This window comes from Helianthus annuus, chromosome 14 (assembly GCF_002127325.2).
Source record: "Helianthus annuus cultivar XRQ/B chromosome 14, HanXRQr2.0-SUNRISE, whole genome shotgun sequence".
NCBI classification, from domain to species: domain Eukaryota; kingdom Viridiplantae; phylum Streptophyta; class Magnoliopsida; order Asterales; family Asteraceae; genus Helianthus; species Helianthus annuus.
Genome location: NC_035446.2, coordinates 47,891,293 through 47,914,616, shown reverse-complemented (window position 1 = coordinate 47,914,616; position 23,324 = coordinate 47,891,293). Strand labels below are relative to the sequence as shown.

The 23,324-nt window shown below is 42.3% G+C and overlaps 1 non-coding gene across 1 annotated transcript; it reads right to left on the bottom strand.

Annotated features, from left to right (window-relative positions):
- Positions 1-6,621: 6,621 nt before the first annotated feature.
- Positions 6,622-6,727, bottom strand: LOC118486968. The gene has a single exon (XR_004880135.1). It is a non-coding gene; the product is annotated as a small nucleolar RNA R71 (small nucleolar RNA).
- Positions 6,728-23,324: the final 16,597 nt, after the last annotated feature.

Genomic DNA, 23,324 nt, shown 5'->3' with positions numbered 1-23,324 from the left:
GTCTAATAGAATTAGCACATGTAGGTCGTTGCATAGCTGCCTGACATTCGGAGTACTTGGTATAGCGACGCACTGACTGTGAGTTCATGTCCCCCTTTTCTCTTAACTGTTTTCAGTTTTCTAAACTGCGGGGGTGAAATACATGTTACATTGATTATGAATACTTTATACATGGTATGGTTAGCGTAAGGAGGGTTACTTTTAGATCATGTGAATGGGTAGGCGGAAACTTGAGGTCATTAATCCTCAGGGTAGGACCGAGGGGCAGGAGCGGTAGATCTATTTGGGTGTAGCGAGCCCAGTCCCAGGTCCAGCATAACGGACCTTGGGATGACTTTGTTCCTGACGCATAAATTTGCTAGGTTTGAGCCTTCCTACTTGCATTTCACACATATCAATGGCCTTGCAAACCATTGGTGATCTCTTTTTCCTTATTTGCTACATAACAGGGTTTTTGATAAATACAAAGGTTTATTTACTCACTTTCGCATGAACTCGCTCAACATTATTGTTGATTTTTCAACTTACATGTATTTCAGGGAATTAAAGATCTGGCACGGTATGGCATGTTTTCCGCTGCATTAGTCACCGAGGTCATCCAGGGTTTAGGGAATGTGACTCTTTCCTGGACAAGTCACAGTCCTCGAATCATGTTATGTTATATTATGTTATGTTTAGGGTTGTAATGTTTGTGGACAAGTTTATGGTTGATAGGGTGTTAACCCGTTAAAACAATGTTTTGATATTTTTATTTTAATGGATGATCTTGCATATTTTAATTCATATAGCTTTGTTATGATTAAGCTATGGTATTAAGAAGTCACACCAAATTAACCACGCTTCCGCAAAGCCAAGGTGTGACATCAGTCTAGCCTTCCTACACAGATACGAGATGCTCAGGCAGAAGCATTGAAACCAGAAAACGTCAGGGCTGAAGCCCTACGCGGCTCAAGGCAACGATTAGAACAGAAGGCAGACGGTGCCTACTATGTAACGGGGCGTATTTGGGTCCCACTTTATGGCGGTCTACGCGAGCTGGTAATGGATGAAGCTCACAAGTCTCGTTACTCGGTACATCCAGGGTCGGACAAAATGTACCACGACATCAGAACTACTTATTGGTGGCCTAGCACGAAGGCCCACATCGCTACGTACGTTGGAAAGTGCTCGACTTGTGCGAGAGTTAAGGTTGAATACCAGAAACCAGCGGGCCTACTTCAACAACCGAAGATACCGCAATGGAAATGGGAAGAAATTTCCATGGATTTTGTTACAGGCTTACCTAGATCCCAGCGGGGAAATGATACTATACGGGTGATCGTGGATCGACTCACCAAGTCTGCATACCTCCTGGCTATAAAGGAAACGGATAAGTTCTCCACTCTCACAGACATCTATCTCAAGGAAGCTGTATCGAGGCACGGGGTGCCCACCTCCATCATTTCGGATCGGGATGCACGATTCACGTCAGAGCTATGGCAAGCGATGCACAAATCTTTTGGCTCACGGCTAGATATGAGCACAACATATCACCCTCAGACGGATGGGCAGTTTGAGCGAACGATCCAAACTCTTGAAGACATGCTTCGGGCATGCGTTATTGATTTCGGCAACGGCTGGGAAAAGCACCTCCCTTTGGTGGAGTTCTCGTACAATAATAGTTATCACACCAGCATACAAGCAGCTCCATTCGAGGCATTGTACGGACGTAAATGCCGGTCACCTCTCTGTTGGGCAGAGGTGGGGGATAGTCAGATTACGGGTCCGGAGATTGTAATGGACGCCACAGAAAAGATTGCACAAATACGACAACGCATGGCGGCAGCACGCGACCGTCAGAAAGCCTACGCGGACAAGCGTAGTAAGCTATTGGAATTTCAGGTCGGGGACCGGGTTTTACTAAAAGTCTCACCCTGGAAGGGTGTGGTACGTTTTGGCAAACGGGGCAAACTAAATCCGCGGTATGTCGGACCGTTCGAGATCATAGAGAAAATAGACAAAGTAGCCTACAAGCTAAACCTACCAGCTGAACTCGGTGCAGTTCACAATGTATTCCACGTGTCGAATCTGAAGAAGTGTCTGTCAGATGAAACCCTCATAATTCCATTGAAAGAGCTTACTATCGACGAGCGGTTGCAGTTCATCGAGGAGCCAGTTGAAATTATGGACCGGGATGTGAAGGTCCTCAAACACAAGAGAATCCCTCTTGTTCGAGTTCGTTGGAACTCCAAACGTGGCCCAGAGTACACCTGGGAACGCGAAGACAGGATGACAGAAAAGTACCCCCAGTTATTCGGAACAAATGCAACCACCACTGAGGCTGAAGCTACTACTGCGGAATTTCGGGACGAAATTCCAGATCAACGGGGGGAGGATGTGACACCCCAGGAAAACCAGTGAACGATACAACTTACCTAGCTTCCTCAGTGAGTGCATACCAAATTTCGGGACGAAATTTCTTTTTAGTTGGGGATAATGTGACAACTCGTACTTCAAACCCGTCTTTGTGTTGTATGTTACGTATGTGAACTTGGTTGATTGATTAAATGATTAATGTTACGACATGTGATTATATGAACTTTGTGAATTATGAACGTTATGTGCTATATGTATTACGTGTATGTATGATAAACACACAACCCGAACCACACAACACGAACCGATCGCACAAGGCCATTGGGCCGTATTGTTTGTACTCGGACCAAATTGGCAGCCCATTAGGGGTTCGGCCACTCTCATATTTATACCGCACAAAAACCTCATTGAGGGTTTTGTTTCTCCATTATTTGCAATCATTACAAACACACAAACCCTAGTCTTTCATCCTCTTGAAGCCGACGGCAAAACACCTCTTTCTAACCGAAGATTCTTATAGCTCGAACCACCTTTGTTACCTCCCAATCGGTTAGTATTTTGTTATTGTTTCCTTGTTAAATGTTGATATGATACCATGCTAGACAAAACCGATCAGGATTGTATATGTGATATTAAGCTAGAACCGATTTGATGTTGCTATGCCTTGCTTGCGGATTGATAATGTTTGATTGTTGTTGATGTTCTTGCTACTCGGCTCACATAAATGTCATGTATGATTAACATAAGAATTGATGACCTTGTGATATTACCGAATAAATAAGCAATCGGCTGTGATAGGGTTCTTGTTTAACATGATTGATTATGTTGATTGATTGATGCATGTTTACTTGTCATGAAATCGGCTCACATGTACCGTATTATAGACAGATTTAGAGTTGTTAATCACTTGATGCTTGAAGTAACCAGCTGTGAGATAGTAGAACTCGGATTGATGATCAGGTTTAATTCGATTTAATGTTAATAAGTTGTGTTCATGTATGGTTCGGTTAGGGTTCTTGAGAAAACATTGGATTATGCATGTTTGATCTATTATGTGTTGTATGATTAGTTGGAAACTTGTTAATTGATAAAGTGTAAAAAGGAAACTTATTAAATTGATTGTAACCGATTGGCAAGAAATCCGGAATTTGTTAAACAGCCGCACAAGGCCTCTTAATCGCACATGAGGCCATTCGCACAAGACTCCGGACCACACAAGTCATTCGGTCGCACAAGATGTCTTGACCGCACAAGGGGTTCCCAATCGCACAAGATCCCCTGAATCGCACAAGTCATATGTTTTGCTTAACTGTTTGGGCCGGATGGTTAATTGGGCTGGACTCGTCCAATTGTACAATCCAATCAGGATCGCACAAGTCACTCACGTATATTATTTGGGCCGAGATTGCATTATTGATTTGTTATATGTTGGGCCGGGTATTGTTTGGGCTAGACATTTATATCGCACAAGATGGTTGGGCTCGCACAAGCTCAATGGCCCAACCATCCGAGACGTACAAGTATGATTATGATATGCTTTTGACTGTTAAACGTGCAATACGTGATTGATATGATTTATACGTGCATTACTTGAACCAAACCTGACTTGTATGTGACGGGTGGTCCATAGGACAACCCTTAAAAGGCTTAATATAACGCACATTCTACATTTTATCCGGTTATTTGCTTGAATTAGGTAATCACAAGATGTTGATGATGCAGGTGTTAAAGTGTGCAAGATGCGGGTTTTAGGAGGCACGGATGGATACTAGAAGTTGCGGGACTTAAAAAGAGCGAAAGAATGGAAAGACGGAGAAGTCATGGAAAAGAAGCAAGCTCAGCGCCGTAAGCTACGCCACCAGGCCGTAGCTTACGGCCCCCATCCAATGCCAAAATGATCCGCCGTAAGACAGGAGCAACTTGGCGTAAAGAACACTGACCGCCGTAAGCTACGGCAGGGAGCCGTAGCTTACGGCTCCTAGCTGACTTGTGCACTTTGCTGACCGCCGTAAGCTACGGCAGGTGCCGTAGCTTACGGCTCCGACTGATCCCATCTTGTAACCTTCGCATTTATTGGCCATTTTATGGAGATTTATGATGCCTAATCATGCAATTTCGGTTACTACTTGGCTAGAACGAGTTGGGAAGTATATGAAGAGCACTTGGAAGCTAAGAAACACATCTTGGAACTATCTTTTCACTAAATTCTTGTCTAGTTTTTGTTGGTGAACAATATTTTCCATTTCTTGCATGATGTTAGTTAAAGCCATGAGTGGCTAGATATTTGGTGACTATCTTGTGTTGAAGGTTTGAGTAAGACTATGTGTTTTCATTTCATATTTCTAGAATAACAATTGCTTTTTATTTGAATTGATTGTTATGGTGTATGATTGATTGTTAGTAACTTGTTGATTCTTATGTTGAACTAATTAGAAACCATACGTTCTTGGTGGCGTTGGCAATCGGGATATCATGGGTATAGTTAGGTTTGGGTAAGGGTTGATTGATCATCGGGTGATAACCTCACGTTCTCAGAATCTGAGTACTTAGTCCCCTTTCATCACTGCAATTGATTATACATGAACTATGTCTATGTAGTTCTTTCTAGTGAAATGTTAACACAGACGTCGATACAAACCGGAAACTCAAGATAGTCATTTGTTTCTCAACTGTTTACAATCCAAAATTTTCATTTTGCAAATTAGTTAAGTAATCTTAGTTTTCAAAACCAATCAAATCAAACCAACTCTTGAATTTATTTTTCTTGCAATTAGTTTAATTTAGTTAACTTAGAGAAGCACTTCAAGTAGCACATTTTCCACAAACTCCCTGTGTTCGATACCCACTTGCCACTATTCACATAGTTGTTCTTGGGATTAAATTTGCGTGACCACGACATCACGTCAAATTTTGGCGCCGTTGCCGGGGAGTAGTGCGCAACGTGTGTTATTTTTTGTTCTTGTTTTGAGTTTGTTATTTTTTCTGGTTTACGCTGGGTGTGTTAGTGTGCATGTATTGACAGGTGCATGCGTACTAGGAGCTCTCACAAGCTATCACCATTGGCGTTTGATCCGGAAATCGAGCGAACTTTGCGAGCAAACAGAATTTTGCTAAGGAAAAATACAATCAGCAGTTCACCAACAACACCAATTACACCAATTACACCACTTCGATACATGGATCCACCACCACCACCACCCACTACGGGTGAATCCACTTCATCATTTATACCAACATCCACTCAACCCTCACCAAATACTACCATTCCACCAAATACTACCGAACCCACCATACTTCAAAATGTTACACCAACCAACACCACACAGCCCATTACTACCCAAGAAGAACCAACCGTCACATTTAACCCTTCCACTACTATACCACCATTATCCCATTTTTTCCCGGGTGCGGGTCCGTCATATTCGAGCCATACTATAGCACCAATTTCGTCTATTGTCCATGCTACACCGTATCGACCACCAAATCAATCGGGTTTCCAATACTCGACTATTCCATTTGGGCAATCATCGGGAATTCAAGGAGATGGGTATGATGAAGGTTATGAGGAGTTTGAAGGTTTTGATGAAGATGGGTACCGTTATGGGGGTGATGGAGAGCAAGGGGAGTACGGTTATATGCAAGGCCAAGTACAAGTGATTCCAAATGTTGGTGGGGTACAACAACAACAACAACTCATACCTTAACATATTAGGCCAAGGCCACAAGGGCCGCAATTGCAACGTCCGGTTCCTTTGCAACAAGTTCGACCACAACAGGTGCAACCGCAAATTCAAAGGCCAATTCAACAACCAATGGTACCACAAGGGCCCATGCAAAGACCAATGGGTCAAGTTCGTCCACGAGGTCGATTTGGTGTGCCAAGGAGGCATCTTAGGGAAAATGCAAGGGGAATTGAAGCACATTTTAGACCGGTGATTACTCACAATCCTTCACCGGTGGTCATTCCTCATAACAACTAAGGGAGAACTTTTGAAGTAAGAACCAATTCTTTACAAAGTTTGCCGAAATACAAGGGGCTAGCAACGGAGGAGCCTTATTTCCATTTGGAGGCGTATGACTCCATTTGCAATACTCTTGGGAGTCAAGGATTTTCGGCCGATGATATCAAGTTGGTATTACTTCAATTTTCTTTGGAGGACAAGGCAAAGAAGTGGTTCTACACTTTGCCTTCGGCATCTATTTATACTTGGGCGGAAATGCAACAAATTTTCCTAGACGAGTTTTATACCGCTCAAAAGACCAATGATGCTAGGAAGGGGTTGAGGAGTTTCCAACAACAACAAGGCGAAATGTTCCATGAAGCCTTCGAGCGCTTTAATATGATGATCAAAAATTGTCCTCATCATGGGATTGAACTTTGGGAGTTGATGAATGCCTTCCACGAGGGGTTGTGTGCCGAGGATGCACGTGATTTAATGTCCATCACAAATGGGACTTTTGGCACAAATTATGAAGATGAGGATTGGGAGTTCTTGGAACAAATGGCCATTACCTCAAAGAGGAAAGCCCAAGCATCAAGGAGAGCACGACCGGTTGTCACGAGATCGCAAGTTCATGCAGTTGACGATGGTAATGTTCAAACTACTAATCAAATTTATGATGTTTGTACTATTTGCAATGAAATAGGTCATGCGGCTGAAAATTGCCAAGGAGGTGATGGGCAATATGAAGAGGTTCATGCTGTGCAAGGTCAAGGATGGGGTGGTAGAAACTATAATATGAATTCTAACACTTACCACCCCGGGTTGAGAAACCACCCAAATTTTCGGTATGGGAACCCGTCAAATCAAGCTAACCCGAATTTCCAAGGAAACCAAGGATTTCAAAGGCAATATCAAACGGGTCAAAGCTCTTCGGGTGGAAACGAAGTGATGGAGATGTTGAAAGCGATGCAAGTTGAAATGCAACGAATGAATCAACGCGATGAGGTTCGGATGCAAAAGGACGAGGCCCGTGATAAAGCTATTCAAACCTTGACTACTCAAATGGGTCAACTTGCGAGTGAAGTGGCGATTTTGAAGAAAGCAAAAGGCCAGTTGCCAAGTGACACGGTGGTAAATCCCAAGAACACGAAGAGCATTAACATCAATGTGGTAAGCACCGTTCCAAATGCTAAATTTAATGAAACATTGCTAACTTCTTCGTGTCAACTGAATGCAGGTTTGGAAAAAGACGCCGAAATCGAGAATGATAAAGAATATGGAGTACCAACCGTGCCTATCCGCGTGGGAAAATTAAAAATCCCTCACGCATTGTTGGACTACGGGGCAAGCATGAGTGTGCTACCAAGCGATCTATACGATATGTACGACTTTGGTCCGCTTGAAGATATAGACACCATGGTGAGCTTGGCGGATGAGAGTTGGAGGCGTCCACGAGGAATAATTAAGAATGTTATGATTCAGTTGGGAGAGTTTGAATACCCGGTGGATTTCCTAGTCTTGGACTATGCTTCTACCAACATGGCATCACAACAAAGGGTAATTTTAGGTCGACCGTTTCTATACACGGCAAATGTGCAAATTAATTGTAGAGACGAGATTATTACCATGACCGAAAAGAACCGTAAGTTGTCTTTTGATGTTCAAACTAAAGTGATTAGTTATGAGTCCATTGAGGGGAAGGGGGGGTGAGTCTAGTGATTGTATGAAAAACGTGTTTCAAAGAATGAGAAAAAAGCAACCACCGGACCGTGAAGAAAAGCATATGGGTTCAAACAAGAGCGTATTTGATTACCCACCGAGTCAAAACAAGATGAATGCATTTTGCTCAATGGCACAAGGAAGTGGTGGAGATGGCAGGAACCGATTCTTTGAGCCACCTTAAATGAGGGTGGCATGGTCTGGCTGAAGACTCGAAATTTAGCGCTGCTCGGGAGGCAACCCGGGGATTTTATAATTGATCTTGCTATTTTTATCTTTTTATGTTTCAGGGCCATGGCAACACTCAAGTGTGGGGAGGATGTGCGGAGATTGGTGTGAAGGTGGTGATAGGAAGTCGGATTTTCTACAACATTTGTTATATCAAACTTCACCAGGTCGATGTACTCTTTCCTTAGTCTTGTTGTGTTCTTTAGCTTTGAAATATTGATAGTTAGTTGTTTGCTTTAGTTTATGGTTGGGAGGTAGGGTGGTGTTTTGATGTTGATGTGTTTGTTGGGTTGTGAAAGTTGGTGGTGTTTTTAGAAAAAAAAAATTGGGGTTCAAGATGCAAAGCAAATGTGGGTGTTCTTGTTGAAAGCGATCTTTCCCTCAAAACCATACATTGGGACAATGTATCCCAAGTGTGGGGATATGGGGGAAATTTTTGAGAAATTCAAAAATTTTTGCAAATCCAAGCGAAAAGTGTAAAAATTTGAAAACTTGATATTGTACCATTTAACACACCGACGCCCGTTCTTAGCTTTTTCTTGGTGAGAATTGAACCACATATGAGAGTTAATTTTTTGTCGCTTGAGTGGCGGTGTGTGTAGTGTGTAAATAGAACTTGTGTGTGAATGCTTGTTAAATCCTAGAGTTGGCATGCTTTTGAAGATGATAAGGGACTTTTAGGATGCCTCGTCTAGATGTGTGAGAGTGCGGGAATTTGTGGGTTGGACCTCATACGTTACATATATGAGCTTGGTATTGTGAGGGGTGGGGGTTTGGTCCATAGAAAGCTATGTTTGAGCCTTAAGCCATTCGATTGAAACCCAAAGCCTACTTCCTATATAAATTATACCCTATTGAGATGACCCGGTTTAGGATAATGTTGTGATTGTGATGTCTTTGTATATATTGTTGAGTTTTATGTGTTTTGAAAAAAAAAGAAAAAAAAAGAAGAAAAAAAAAGAAAAATATGAGAAAAATACAAAAAGAAGTCATGAGTGCAATAGTAGTTAGAAGTTTATGATGTTTTGGTACATAGTCGTTTGCTTTGGAAATAAAACCGGGTCAAATCAAAATTAGCTCTTATATATATGTTCCACCATTTTCCTACCTTTGCACCTAGCCCCATAACAACCCGTAAGTTCCTTTGATTCAAAAGTATGTTAGATATTGGTTAGGAGGAAACTTGATTTTCATACAAGCTTATTGTCGCACACACACATATACGCATTGAGTGGTTTAGCATAACTTGCTAATTTTTCTTGTCACCGAGAGTTTTTGTGAGGGGTGTGTTTTGTGGTATGATAAAAAGTTAGTAAAAGGACGGCACTTTAGTTTGGTTCGCATGATTGGTCGCTTATGGTTAAAAAATAGTTTTTGAAGTGGTTGCTTGGGACAAGCAACGGGTAAGTGTGGGGATGTGACGGGTGGTCCATAGGACAACCCTTAAAAGGCTTAATATAACGCACATTCTACATTTTATCCCCGTTATTTGCTTGAATTAGGTAATCACAAGATGTTGATGATGCAGGTGTTAAAGTGTGCAAGATGCGGGTTTTAGGAGGCACGGATGGATACTAGAAGTTGCGGGACTTAAAAAGAGCGAAAGAATGGAAAGATGGAGAAGTCATGGAAAAGAAGCAAGCTCAGCGCCGTAAGCTACCCCACCAGGCCGTAGCTTACGGCCCCCATCCAATGCCAAAATGATCCGCCGTAAGACAGGAGCAACTTGGCGTAAAGAACACTGACCGCCGTAAGCTACGGCAGGGCGCCGTAGCTTACGGCTCCTAGTTGACTTGTGCACCTTGCTGACCGACGTAAGCTACGGCAGGTGCCGTACCTTACGGCTCCGACTGATCCCATCTTGTAACCTTCGCATTTATTGGCCATTTTATGGAGATTTATGATGCCTAATCATGCAATTTCGGTTACTACTTGGCTAGAACGAGTTGGGAAGTATATGAAGAGCACTTGGAAGCTAAGAAACACATCTTGGAACTATCTTTTCACTAAATTCTTGTCTAGTTTTTGTTGGTGAACAGTATTTTCCATTTCTTGCATGATGTTAGTTAAAGCCATGAGTGGCTAGATATTTGGGTGACTATCTTGTGTTGAAGGTTTGAGTAAGACTATGTGTTTTCATTTCATATTTCTAGAATAACAATTGCTTTTTATTTGAATTGATTGTTATGGTGTATGATTGATTGTTAGTAACTTGTTGATTCTTATGTTGAACTAATTAGAAACCATACGTTCTTGGTGCCGTTGGCAATCGGGATATCATGGGTATAGTTAGGTTTGGGTAAGGGTTGATTGATCATCGGGTGATAACCTCACGTTCTCGGAATCTGAGTACTTAGTCCCCTTTCATCACTGCAATTGATTATACATGAACTATGTCTATGTAGTTCTTTCTAGTGAAATGTTAACACAGACGTCGATACAAACCGGAAACTCAAGATAGTCATTTGTTTCTCAACTGTTTACAATCCAAAATTTTCATTTTGCAAATTAGTTAAGTAATCTTAGTTTTCAAAACCAATCAAATCAAACCAACTCTTGAATTTATTTTTCTTGCAATTAGTTTAATTTAGTTAACTTAGAGAAGCACTTCAAATAACACATTTTCCACAAACTCCCTGTGTTCGATACCCACTTGCCACTATTCACATAGTTGTTCTTGGGATTAAATTTGCGTGACCACGACATCACGTCAGTATGGTAACCCTGTTAGGACGTGGTTGGCCACCTTTAGTTCAAGAAACCCTTTTGTGTGTATCTGCCGAGCAACCCAAGGTGAGTTCACACCCTTACTAAGGCATGGGATTCCCGGGGCTTGGGAATGGTTTAAAAGGAATAAGGTTGAATAGATTCGTACTGACACTATGACTAGACTACCATATTACTATCCTCGGATGTGAAGGATACTTATACATATTACTATCCTCGGTTGTGAAGGATACTTATACATATTACTATCCTCGGTTGTGAAGGATACTTATACATATTACTATCCTCGGTTGTGAAGGATACTCAGACTGATCACTATCCTCGGTTGTGAAGGATACTTATACTGATCACTATCCTCGGTTGTGAAGGATACTTATACTCATTACTATCCTCGGATGTGATGGATACTCACGTAAGACCTGCGTGAACTTATACCTACTACTGTTCTCGGATTGTGAAGAACACTTATGGTTATGAATAGTCTAGTCAATAGAACGTACTAACGGCCCAGTAGAGCCACCTGATACTCATGAACTTACTATTACGCTCTTACTTTCTGTGAAATCGCTCAACTAGTTGTTGACTCTCTGCTGCATGCCTTGCAGGACCTTAGGTACTCTTGGAGCTTGCACAAGGAGGAGCGGGTCGTTGTGGGCAATGGATCGTGATTACTTATTAAACACTTATGACGTTTCAAACATTAATACTTATGTTGGGTTCTTACATTAATGCTTCCGCTACACTTATTTACATTGGTTTTGATGATCACCTTTCGTATTGATGGAATCTTTATTACTACTTATTTACATGTTCAATATGATTGGTGGCTTGGTCCTGGTCATGTCACGCCTCCAAGCGGTGGTACTCCGCGGGTGGATTTTTGGGGGTGTGACAGCTAGAAGCCGTCAAAAGAGTTATGCGGACCTAAAACGCAAACCCTTGGATTTTCAAGTCGGTGATCGTGTATTACTTATGGTCTCACCTTGGAAAGGTGTGATCAGATTTGGAAAGAAAGGAAAACTTGCACCTAGATACGTTGGACCATTCAAGATCGTCGAAAGAATCGGTAAGGTTACCTACAGACTTGAGTTACCTCCTGAACTTGGAAATGTTCATCCAACTTTTCACGTGTCCAATCTCAAGAGGTGTTTAGCTGATGAGAACCTCCACATACCGCTTGACGAGATTCGTGTTGATAAAACACTGAAATTTGTTAAGAAACCGGTAGAAATCATGGAACGTGAAGTCAAGTGGCTCAAACGCAAGCGCATTCCTTTGGTAAAGGTTCGTTGGGAATCAAAGCGTGGACTCGAGTTTACTTGGGAACGTGAAGATCAAATGAAGGCGAAATATCCGCATCTTTTTCCACGAGTTTCCTCTAAATAAATTTCGGGACGAAATTTCCGCAAATAGGGGAGACTGTAACATTTGTGCATGTAATCATTGTGAACAGTTCAGTTATCAATAAAACAATGTTATTTGATCCCAATGTTTGTTTGGTTGTGTTTTACATTTTTCATGTTATGACTTTTGCTCAATTTCAAACTCTACATCGCTTTCTGGAGAATTATACGCAAACTAGTACGTAAACGTACCCAGTTTAATGCGACAAATACTCCGGAACATCAACATATACTCAACATACCTTAAATAACCTTTACATAACTTAGAAATAAGTTTTGAAGGCTTTGGTATGGCAAAAACAAGTTAATTCGCTTACAGGGACTAAACTTGACAAACTGTGAAAGTGTGCCAATTTGAACTGTAACGAACATTCCGGAACATGTCCATAAGTTAAACATACCATAAATATCCTTTACATAGCTTAGAAATAGGCTTTGAGGGGTTTGGTATGCTAAAACAAACTTTTGGATCATTCAGGGGCTAAAAGTGTCAAAAAGTGCACAAGTTTGCACTTTTGCGCATAACTTACGTTCTGAATACATCCGGACATCCAAAAATTTATGTAAGCATCCTTATATTATGCCTTAGTGTATGGCATGAGAAAAATCCATTCGTCGCTCAATTTGGATCGTCTTTCGCGCTTATGCGCATTCCGTCGTAATTAACCGAACATCGCGACCGTACGGCCAAACGAACCGACATCCGACATATTTTTGAGCACATTTTCAGTTCCCTATACTTTAACATCATTTTAGAGCTTTGAAATGAGGTTAACGGGGCTTAAACGTGACAAAAACGCATCAAATACCAAGTTTTGGTGCTGCAGGAACCAAAACTGTAAATCTGCCAAACTAGGGGCTTACGGACCGTAAGCCAAAGCCCATACGGTCCGTAAGGGGTCCCCAGTACAGCAGAACCCACATTTAATGCTGATTGGCTCTTCAAATGGCGAAAGGTCCAAATGCCTTTTCACCCAATCAAAGGCTAAGGGCCATATTCAGTGAATCTAGCAATTTAACACATGTACGCACAAGATCGTGGCACGATATTCGATAAAACGATCCTAACGGTTCCACTTTTCCTATAAATACCCCCCCCCCATTTTGCTCAAAACCCACACAATCTGATCTTAAGGCTCTAAGTTGGAACCATTTGTTTCATACCTGAGCCATTTTGGTCTAGATTAGCATTCGGGGACCCTCCGTAAGTATTCTTTCGTTCTTTTATTCGCTTTTCGAGTCTGAAAGTCGACGTTTTGTTGACTTTCTGCATTGACCAGTTTATGGTCGATGCGAAGTTCGTTAGAACTTCATAACGTGAGCGTGATCACGATGGTTATAGTCCGTAGTGACTATACCTACTGATCACCATGTTATCTAGGCTCAGTGACGACTCGTAGTTTCGGCCAAAATGTGCATTCTTGCATATTTTGTAACCAAACTACTCGTGAGCATCAAAGCCGTTTGCTTTGATGCCGAACCTGTTTTCTAAACTTGGTTAAGCATGTTCTAACATGCTTAGCTCGTCACTTTTAGTTTAGTGCTTATATAGGGTCGTAAGGTAAGCGATCTAAACCATCGCTTATACTTTCGAACCCGACCCATTTGGTCGATCATTAGGATCCGACTAAACACATTAGGTAACCATAGCTATAACCTTCCGAGGTTATACCTTGTGGTCACGATGTTAGGCATTCCAGACGCGTTCTACGCGAACGACGCGTAAGGTAGCATAAGCTACCTAAACGGGTCGTGATGGGTCGCAAGCACTTAGGTTAGGTTTCATTTTAGTATGTAGGCTTTGTTAAACCATATTACACGAGTCTCTATAGTCGTTTGGTTTACGAACCCGCATACTATCCGATCCTTCCGATTTGGTCCGGTATATTGACATAGCTACCTATTAGGTGTCGTTTGATATTCCGTGATCTCTAGCATTATTTGGTTATTATACAAGAACTACAAAGCAATCTCAGGTGAGTACATTGAACCCCTCTTTTACCGTTTTCTAAACTGTTTTGGGGTGAAACACATGTGCCTATCTGTTACTTTCATGCTTTCCATGTTTTCACATCGTATATCTGCTATGCTCATTAGTACATTATAGTACATGATTTCATTACATTTTATGCTATGTATGCCCATTGTGTGCGTACTTAGTACATTGATTTACATTACATTTCTGTTGCATATGTTTACTCAGCATATGGACACATTGATTTACATGAACATTTCTGTTGCATATGTTTACTCAGCATATGGACACATTGATTTACATGAACATTTCTGTTGCATATGTTTACTCAGCATATGGACACATTGATTTACATGAACATTTCTGCTGCATATGTTTACTCAGCATATGGGCACATTGATTTACATGAGCACTTCTGCTTCGTATGTTTACTTAGCATACTTAGTACAATTGTTTACATCACATGCCTTCATTTTGTTATGACATTTGGTTTGTTTAACATGGGACAATACATTCATTAACATTGATCACGCCGTTCGTTAGTAGGTAGTGGTACCATAGGAATTGACAACTCCCATTCCTGAAGTCTTGGGTTTGATAGGACTGGAAGGAGTGACCGAATTCGATATACATAACATAGATGAACCTTTAATTTGTTTAAGGGTTTATCGCCGCAGTCTCAAGGCTTGGATGTATGCATAGTTTACAATACCGCATAAATGTTAATATCAATAGAGCATGCATTTTTCCACAGAACATAATGTTGATTTAAACCACGTTTTACTTCAACGACTTGTTTTGTGCATTTTACATATGGTTTAAGTTGATACATTTCGCTTACCATACATGATACATTTTGGGATACACATTACATGATTTACATTAAACATAAACACGTTGACATTGACATACACATTTGGTGGTTTACATTGAACATAAACATTTGACATGGTTTACACAATAACACTTGACATTTGGTTTATACATGAACAATTTACATGGTGGATTGGTTTGGGTAAATGGTTTGAGTAACGTGGAGTATGTAATATAATACAAACATGGTGGATACGCCGCTGGTACTTCCTATATATAAATGTTTGCATAATATCACATATCTTGGCGTTATCTAAATCATTTCAGTTTGGACATATAACATTTTATACAAATAACATGCTTTTCATAAAACATTGTCTTACAAAACAACTTATCTTATTCAACTCATTTTACTAGGTTATTCATTTAACCTTACATTTATCTATACATATCATCTGATATTATCGTTTTTCAAATGGTTTACAAAGAAAGACAAATTACAAGGTTCATGACTGACTGTTATTAAACATTTCTTTAAACTCAAGTCATGAGTCCCATTTTCACAAAAAAACTATGTAACTCACAGGCATTTTTATGCTGACGTACCTACTTTCACATGTGTTTTCAGGAGCTGTTCCATAGGATGTTGATCACGATACTAGGGCGGACCTGTGCCTTAGAGACTAAAAGTGAAGATAGACTTAGTTAACTATGTTATAAACTCTTTGTTTTCCGGTTTAAGACAATGTACTACCCTTGTTTAATAAGTAAAATGTAACTTTAATTTCCATGGTTGTATAACAATTAATTCTGTCCCAACACTCCCCGGCGTTTCCGCCGCGGTTGCATGTTATATGCGGCCGGGGTGTGACATATATAGAATCCGAATCTTGAACCTCTTAACTATTAGAATGATTAGTTAGCCGGTTCAAGCTCCGTTTCTACCGGTTTTAAGGTTTCGAGTGTAAAAGGTTGAAGAAAGTTGGAAATTATTCATAAAATTGTTAAGATTCTTACAAATCTTAGTTTGTTTATGTGGAAACCGGTCGGATCTAAGCTATTCATGGTTGAATGAGGCCAAAGTTTGGTGTTCTTCAAAAATACCATGATGACATCACCCAAGAACACTTAGATCTTGGTGATTTTACGGTTAGACATCAAGTTTTGAAAGATAGAAAGGTGTAGAATCATGCAATGATCAAAAACGTACAAGAATTAGAGTGGGAACTTACCGGAGTTGAGAGAAATCTGAGAAAAGGTGAAGAAGAAGGCTGGTTCGGTCAGAGCTTTCCAAAAATAGTAAGTGTGACAATGACAGCCATATTTATAGGCTCCAAAAGAGGAAAGTGGCAGTCGAACGGCCAGGAGCTCCGATCGAATGGGCTGCTCGATCGGCTAGGAAGATGCTAGCCGATCGGCTGGCCTGTTCGATCAGGATGCCTCCTGTTCGATCCGCGACCTTCTTTGAGTATTTCGTGATGATTTTCGATGTTTCGATTTCGATGGACGATAATATGAATACGATAGGGTTCCTAGTCAAATTACTTTCAGTAGTTGGGACTATATCTAACATACAATCATCTATAGGTCATGTTTCGATGTTGGTTTCGTTTGAGTTCGATTGCTTTTCGAGTTTCGATTCGATTTTCGATTGATTCGCTTGAATACCACACCAAACATATAAGTAAACACGCACAAGTAACACATAAGGCACACACACACGTAATACAATACTAGAGTTCACATAATTCGAGTCTCGAGTTTGATTGATGAATCGATTAGCTTGATTATTGATTGATTAACTTTATCGCATTGTTACTTCCTACTATTCACAGTCGTAAATCGGTCGCATTGATTAAACATTCGATTACTTCGATTCTTTCTGATTACAACACTTACTCCACATAATACAACCAAAACATAATATAGACTATCTATAGTCAAAGAAAGTCAAAGTTGACTTGGACTTTGACTTTGCCTTTGACATTCGAAAACACGGGGTGTTACAGCCTCCCCTTGTTTAGGGAATTTCGTTCCGAAATTAGGCTCGAAGCTGTACATCACCGTGAGTCGTTTGACCAATTTGACGCTTCAGATCTATTTACACAACTGCGGGTACTTGGCCTTCATGTCGCTTTCGAGTTCCCAAGTGAACTCCGCGCCTCATTTGCCCTCCCATCGGACCTTCACGATAGGGATGCGGGAGCGTCTGAGTTGCTTGGTTTGGCGATCCATGATTTCAACAGGCTTTTCCATGAAGTGTAAGGTTTCGTTGACCTGAAGATCGTCGAGTGGTACGATTAGGTCATGATCAGCAAGGCATTTTCGGAGGTTAGAGACGTGGAAAGTCGGGTGGACGTTACTGAGTTCCTCCGGAAGTTTGAGTCTGTAGGCGACTTTTCCGATCCTTTCCAGAATCTTAAAAGGTCCAACATATCGAGGCGCTAGTTTCACTTTCTTGCCGAATCTGACTACACCCTTCCAAGGGGACACCTTTAGGAGTACGTAGTCGCCAACGTCAAATTCAAGGGGCTTGCGTCTTCTATCGGCGTAACTTTTCTGTCTGTTCCGAGCTTTCACCAAGTTGTCTCGAATCTGGTGGATTTTGTCAGTCGTTTCTTGTAGAATCTCGGGACCGGTTAGTTGCGAGTGACCGATCTCGTGCCACACAATAGGCGATCGACATCTTCTACCATACAAAGCCTCGAAAGGTGCCATTTGAATGCTGGCATGATAGCTGTTATTGTACGAGAATTCCACCAATGGCAGGTGTTTGTTCCAACTACCACCAAAATCTAGGACACACGCTCGGAGCATGTCTTCAAGAGTACGGATCGTTCTTTCAGTCTGTCCGTCGGTTTGAGGATGGAATGCAGTACTCAGATTAAGCGACGTACCAAGGGCCGCTTGAAACGTTTCCCACAATCGCGAAGTGAACTGAGCCTCACGGTCTGAAATGATGTCACGAGGCGTACCATGATTAGAAATGATCTCGTCCGTCTAGATTTTGGCTAGTTGCTCCACCTTGTAGTCTTCTCGTATCGGCAAAAAGTGGGCTGATTTCGTTAGACGATCGACTATAACCCAAATACTGTCGTGACCTGATGGCGTGGGCGGGAGTTTCGTTATGAAGTCCATAGCTATACTCTCCCACTTCCATATAGGTATCGGCGGTTGTTCGAGTAAGCCAGAGGGTCTTTGATGTTCAGCCTTGACTCTTGCACAAGTTAAGCAACCTCCAACGTATAGGGCGATATCTCATTTCATGCCCGGCCACCAGTACTTATAACGAAGGTCCTGGTACATCTTATCTGCACCGAGATGAATAGAATACCGGGATTTGTGGGCTTGATTCATGATAATCTTTCGCAATTTGGTCCGCCTAGGGATCCAAATTCGGTCCAGATAATAGAATATCCCATCGGATTTGCTTACTAACTGAGCTCCATCGTGATAGATCCTCTCTTTATTCAATGTACGCTCGTTAAAGCAAGCATGTTGAGCTTCGCGGATAAGGGTCTCGAGATTGTGCTGAGCTTGGATGTTTCGGGTACTGAGCACGTAACTCTTTCTGCTGAGCGCGTCGGCAACCACATTCGCCTTGCCTGGGTGATAACGAATCTCACAATCGTAATCGTTGAGAAGTTCTACCCATCGGCGTTGACGCATATTAAGCTCTCTCTGATAAAAGATGTGTTGTAAACTCCTGTGATCAGTGTAGATTGTACACCTAGTGCCATACAGGTAGTGTCGCCAAATCTTCAATGCAAAGATAACCGCGCCTAGCTCGAGGTCATGGGTTGTATAGTTCTTCTCGTGGATCTTGAGCTGACGAGATGCTTAGGCTATAACCTTGTCTCGCTGCATGAGGACACAACCGAGACCAAGGTTAGAAGCATCACAGTAGACAATGAAGTTGTCGCTTCCGTCGGGCAGCGTAAGAATCGGAGCGTTGCACAGCATATGCTTGAGGGTTTGGAAGGCAGTCTCTTGTGCGTTTCCTCACACAAAAGGCTTGTCCTTATGAGTAAGAGCGGTAAGTGGCACAACGATCTTGGAGAATCCTTCAATGAATCGTCGATAATAGCCCGCTAGTCCGAGAAAAGAACGAACTTCTGACGGGTTCTTAGGCGTAATCCAGCTTTTGACGGCTTCAATCTTCGCGGGATCGACATGGATACCCTGAATATTCACGATGTGACCCAGAAACTGAACCTCCTCCAACCAGAATTCGCACTTGGAGAATTTGGCGTAGAGTCGGTTCCCCTGGAGTAACTCGAGAACCAAAGGTAGATGTTGCGCGTGTTCGGCTTTCGTTTTGTAATAAATCAAGACATCGTTGATGAACACGATGACGAAACGGTCAAGATAAGGCTTACACACGCGATTCATCAGGTCCATAAAAACTGCGGGTGCGTTGGGTAGACCAAAGGGCATAACAACAAATTCGTAATGGCCATAACGGGTTCGAAAAACGGTTTTGGGGATGTCTTCCTCTTGAATCCGTAGCTGATGATATCCTGAACACAGATCGATCTTAGAGAAGCATGCTGCAACTTGTAGCTGATCAAACAAATCGTCGATTCGAGACAAGGGGTATCGGTTCTTGATGGTTAGCTTATTCAATTCCCGATAGTCGATGCACATCCGGAACGATCCATCCTTCTTTTTGACGAAGAGGACTGGCGCGCCCCAAGGAGAGGTGCTTGGGCGAATAAAGCCTTTTTCGAGTAATTCCTGGAGTTGGTTCGAGAGTTCCCTCATTTCGGAAGGTGCGAGTCGGTAAGGGGCTTTGGCAACGGGGTTAGCTCCAGGATTGAGGTCGATGCGGAAGTCGATATCACGACTTGGTGGTAGTCCGGGAAGATCGTCAGGGAACACCTGAGGAAATTCACGAACCACTGGAACGTCTTTGACTTCAACTTTCTTTTTCTTTTCCTTCTCCGCTACTACAATGTTGGCCAAGAAGGCTCGGTATTCCTTGCGGAGATACTTGCTGGCTTGAATACAAGACATGAGCTTGAGACCTTTCGACGCCGTTTCACCGTACACACACAATAGATCACCATTCGCGAGCGGGAATCGAATCATCTTTTCGAGCACACAACTTCAGCATGGTTTTCGCGAAGAAAGTCCATGCCTATTATGACGTCAAAGCTTCCGAGTTGCATTGGAATAAGGTCGATTGGGAAAATGTGATTGTTGAGTTCGAGAGTACAATCACGGAGTACTGAATTAACGGCAATAGTTCTTCCCGTAGCGACTTCGACTTCGAATGACGAGGACAGATAAGAGCGCTTACGACTAAGGAGCTTCTCGAATTCAAATGACACAAAGCAGTTATCGGCTCCAGTATCAAACAAACATGATGCATAAATACCATTCACAAGGAACGTACCATTAACCACGTTGTTATTCGCCTGAGCCTGACGGGCATTGATGTTGAAGGTTCGGGCATGGGCTGCTTGCTGCTGTTGCTGAGGCTGCTGTTGTGGTTGTTGCTGTTGGGGCTCTTGCTTAACCACCCTGTTCGGGCACCTGTTTGCAAAGTGGTTAGGGTCACCACATGCAAAGCAGACTCGAGCATTGGCTGCTGGTGCTTGAGCTGCTTGTTGGCCTTGAGGGGCAGGGAGTAGAGCTTGGTTGACAGTGGCTTGAACTGGGGCTTGACGGGGACCATAGCGACAGTTCGCAGTGAAGTGACCGTAAAGGTTGCAGTGAGCGCAAAAGTGACAGGCTAGACCCACCGGGTGATGATACGAACCCGTTGGGCAGAGTGGGTGAGGGCCTGTGTATGCACGCTTCGCTGGCGGTGCATTGATCACTGGAGCTGAGCGGTGCTGTTGCTGCTGTTGAGCTGGTACAGCTTGTAGAGGAGCAGCAGCGGTTGTCACAGCACAGTTCTTGTTGCTGGAGCTGTTGTTGTGCTTCTTCTTTCTTCTTGATGACTTGGAGGATTGAGCAGATGAGTCGGTGGGTGCGGCGGTGGCTTGGTGCAGAGACTTGGTTTGTTTATCCCAAAAACAAGACTTTAATCGCTTGTCATTGATCTCAGCGGCGAGTAGGTAGGTTTCTTCGATCGTTGCTGGCTTAGCGGCGTGAACAAAGTCGGCTACACAGTCGGGCAGGGCTCGAATGTACTTCTTGATAGCTTGATCTGAGGTCTTGACTTGGTCGGGACAAATGATACTCAGCTGCTTGAAGCGAGCAGTGAGAGCAGCGTTGTCTCCGTCCTTCTACTTGATTTCCCAAAACTCGTCCTCCAGCTTTTGGCGCTCATGGGGAGGGCAGAATTCGTCGATCATAATTGTCTTCAACTCCTCCCATGTTAGCTCGTAAGCTGCATCATTTCCTCGCTTGTTTCGTTCGGCCGTCCATGTCACACCCCCAAAATCCACCTGCGGAGTATCACCGCTTGGGAGCGTGACTGACCAGGATCAAGCCACCAATCATATAGAACATTGTATAAAGTAAAAGTAATTGCAATATAATCCAAACCAAATCCATATGAAAGGTGTTTCCAAAACATAAGTAAGTTATCATTGTATAGCGGAAGCGTATAATCAAAACCCAACATAAGTAAGTACGAAATGTCATAAGTGTTTAATAAGATAATCACGATCCAAGCCCACAACGACCCGCTCCTCCATGTGCAAGCTCCATATACCTAACGACCTGCAAGGCATGTAACAGAGGATCAACAACTAGTTGAGCGAGTTCACAGAAAGTAAATGCGTAATAGTAAGTTCGTTTGTAACAGGTGGCTCTACTGGGCCGTTAGTACGTTCTATTGGTGGGGGCTTCCCATGTTGTATAACCACTAGACTACTCGTAACCATAAGTATCCTTCACAACCGAGGATAGTAATAAGCATAAGTATCCTTCACATCCGAGGATAGTAATAAGTATAGGTATCCTTCCCAACCGAGGATAGTAGTGAGTATAAGTATCCTTCACAACAGAGGATAGTAGTAAGTATAAGTTCACGTAGGTCTTACGTGAGTATCCTTCACATCCGAGGATAGTAATTTAGTATAAGTATCCTTCACAACCGAGGATAGTAATTGATATATGTGTACGTAGATTGCACGTACGTGTCCTGCACAACCGAGGACGTTGGTATGGTAGTCTAGTAATAGTGTAAGTACAGTTCTATTCAATCACAATCCATCAATCCCAATTCCCGTGCCCTGGGAATCCCATGCCTTAGTAAGGGTGTGAACTCACCTTGGTTTTGCTCGGTATGCTATGTTCTAGGGTTTATCAAACGTCTAAGTTCGTTACACACCACCTAGGATATGTTGCACATAATACGATGTGAGTGTTTGCATCCAATTAGGGTTTGCGAGTGATTGGTAACCAAGCAACTATGTCTTGTGTGTGTATTGTGTACATGATGATATCACATAGAATGGTCACACATGCACGATCATACGATTGCATTCAATATCATACAATCATATTCATAGAATCATATATCACGTAGTCAGTTCATCGCATTCACATAATTCATGCGTGATGTCTTTGCTTCCACATTTCAGTCTAACATGGAGGTTAACGTATTTGTCAGTATTAACATACTTCGTACGTTCATCGGCGTTATTAACATAACAAGTTTAACGGAATTTGTGGCTTCATTCTAATCATGCAGCCTGAACAGATTTCACATTAATTAACAAGCAACTCATGGCTTCACATTTAACATCACACAACGTCGGACGGGGCTTGCCCTACTTAGAAACTCGGACAGTGTGGGGGGGGGGGGGTTTCCCCTGTTTAAACTCGGACAAGAACAAGGGTGAGGGCTGCCATGTTAAGCTCGGACCTGGGGAATCCTTTCACAAGGTCGGACCACTAAAGCATGAACAAACTCGGACCCTTTGATGTATCATTCTAAACTCGGACATCACAACCATACACTAAATCTCGGACATGCATTCATTACAAACTCGGATCACTTATACATTACATAAAGTCGGACTCATCAACATTAATAAACTCGGACCATATGCTTGATGGACTAAACTCGGTCCTATGCTTGCTAAACTCAGACCTATGATAATGGGAATCAAACTCGGACCTTGAGGGTTAATCATAAAGTTCGGACCTGATTAATAAAAGGTCGGTCACTTCTTTCATTTCATAAACTCGGACCACATT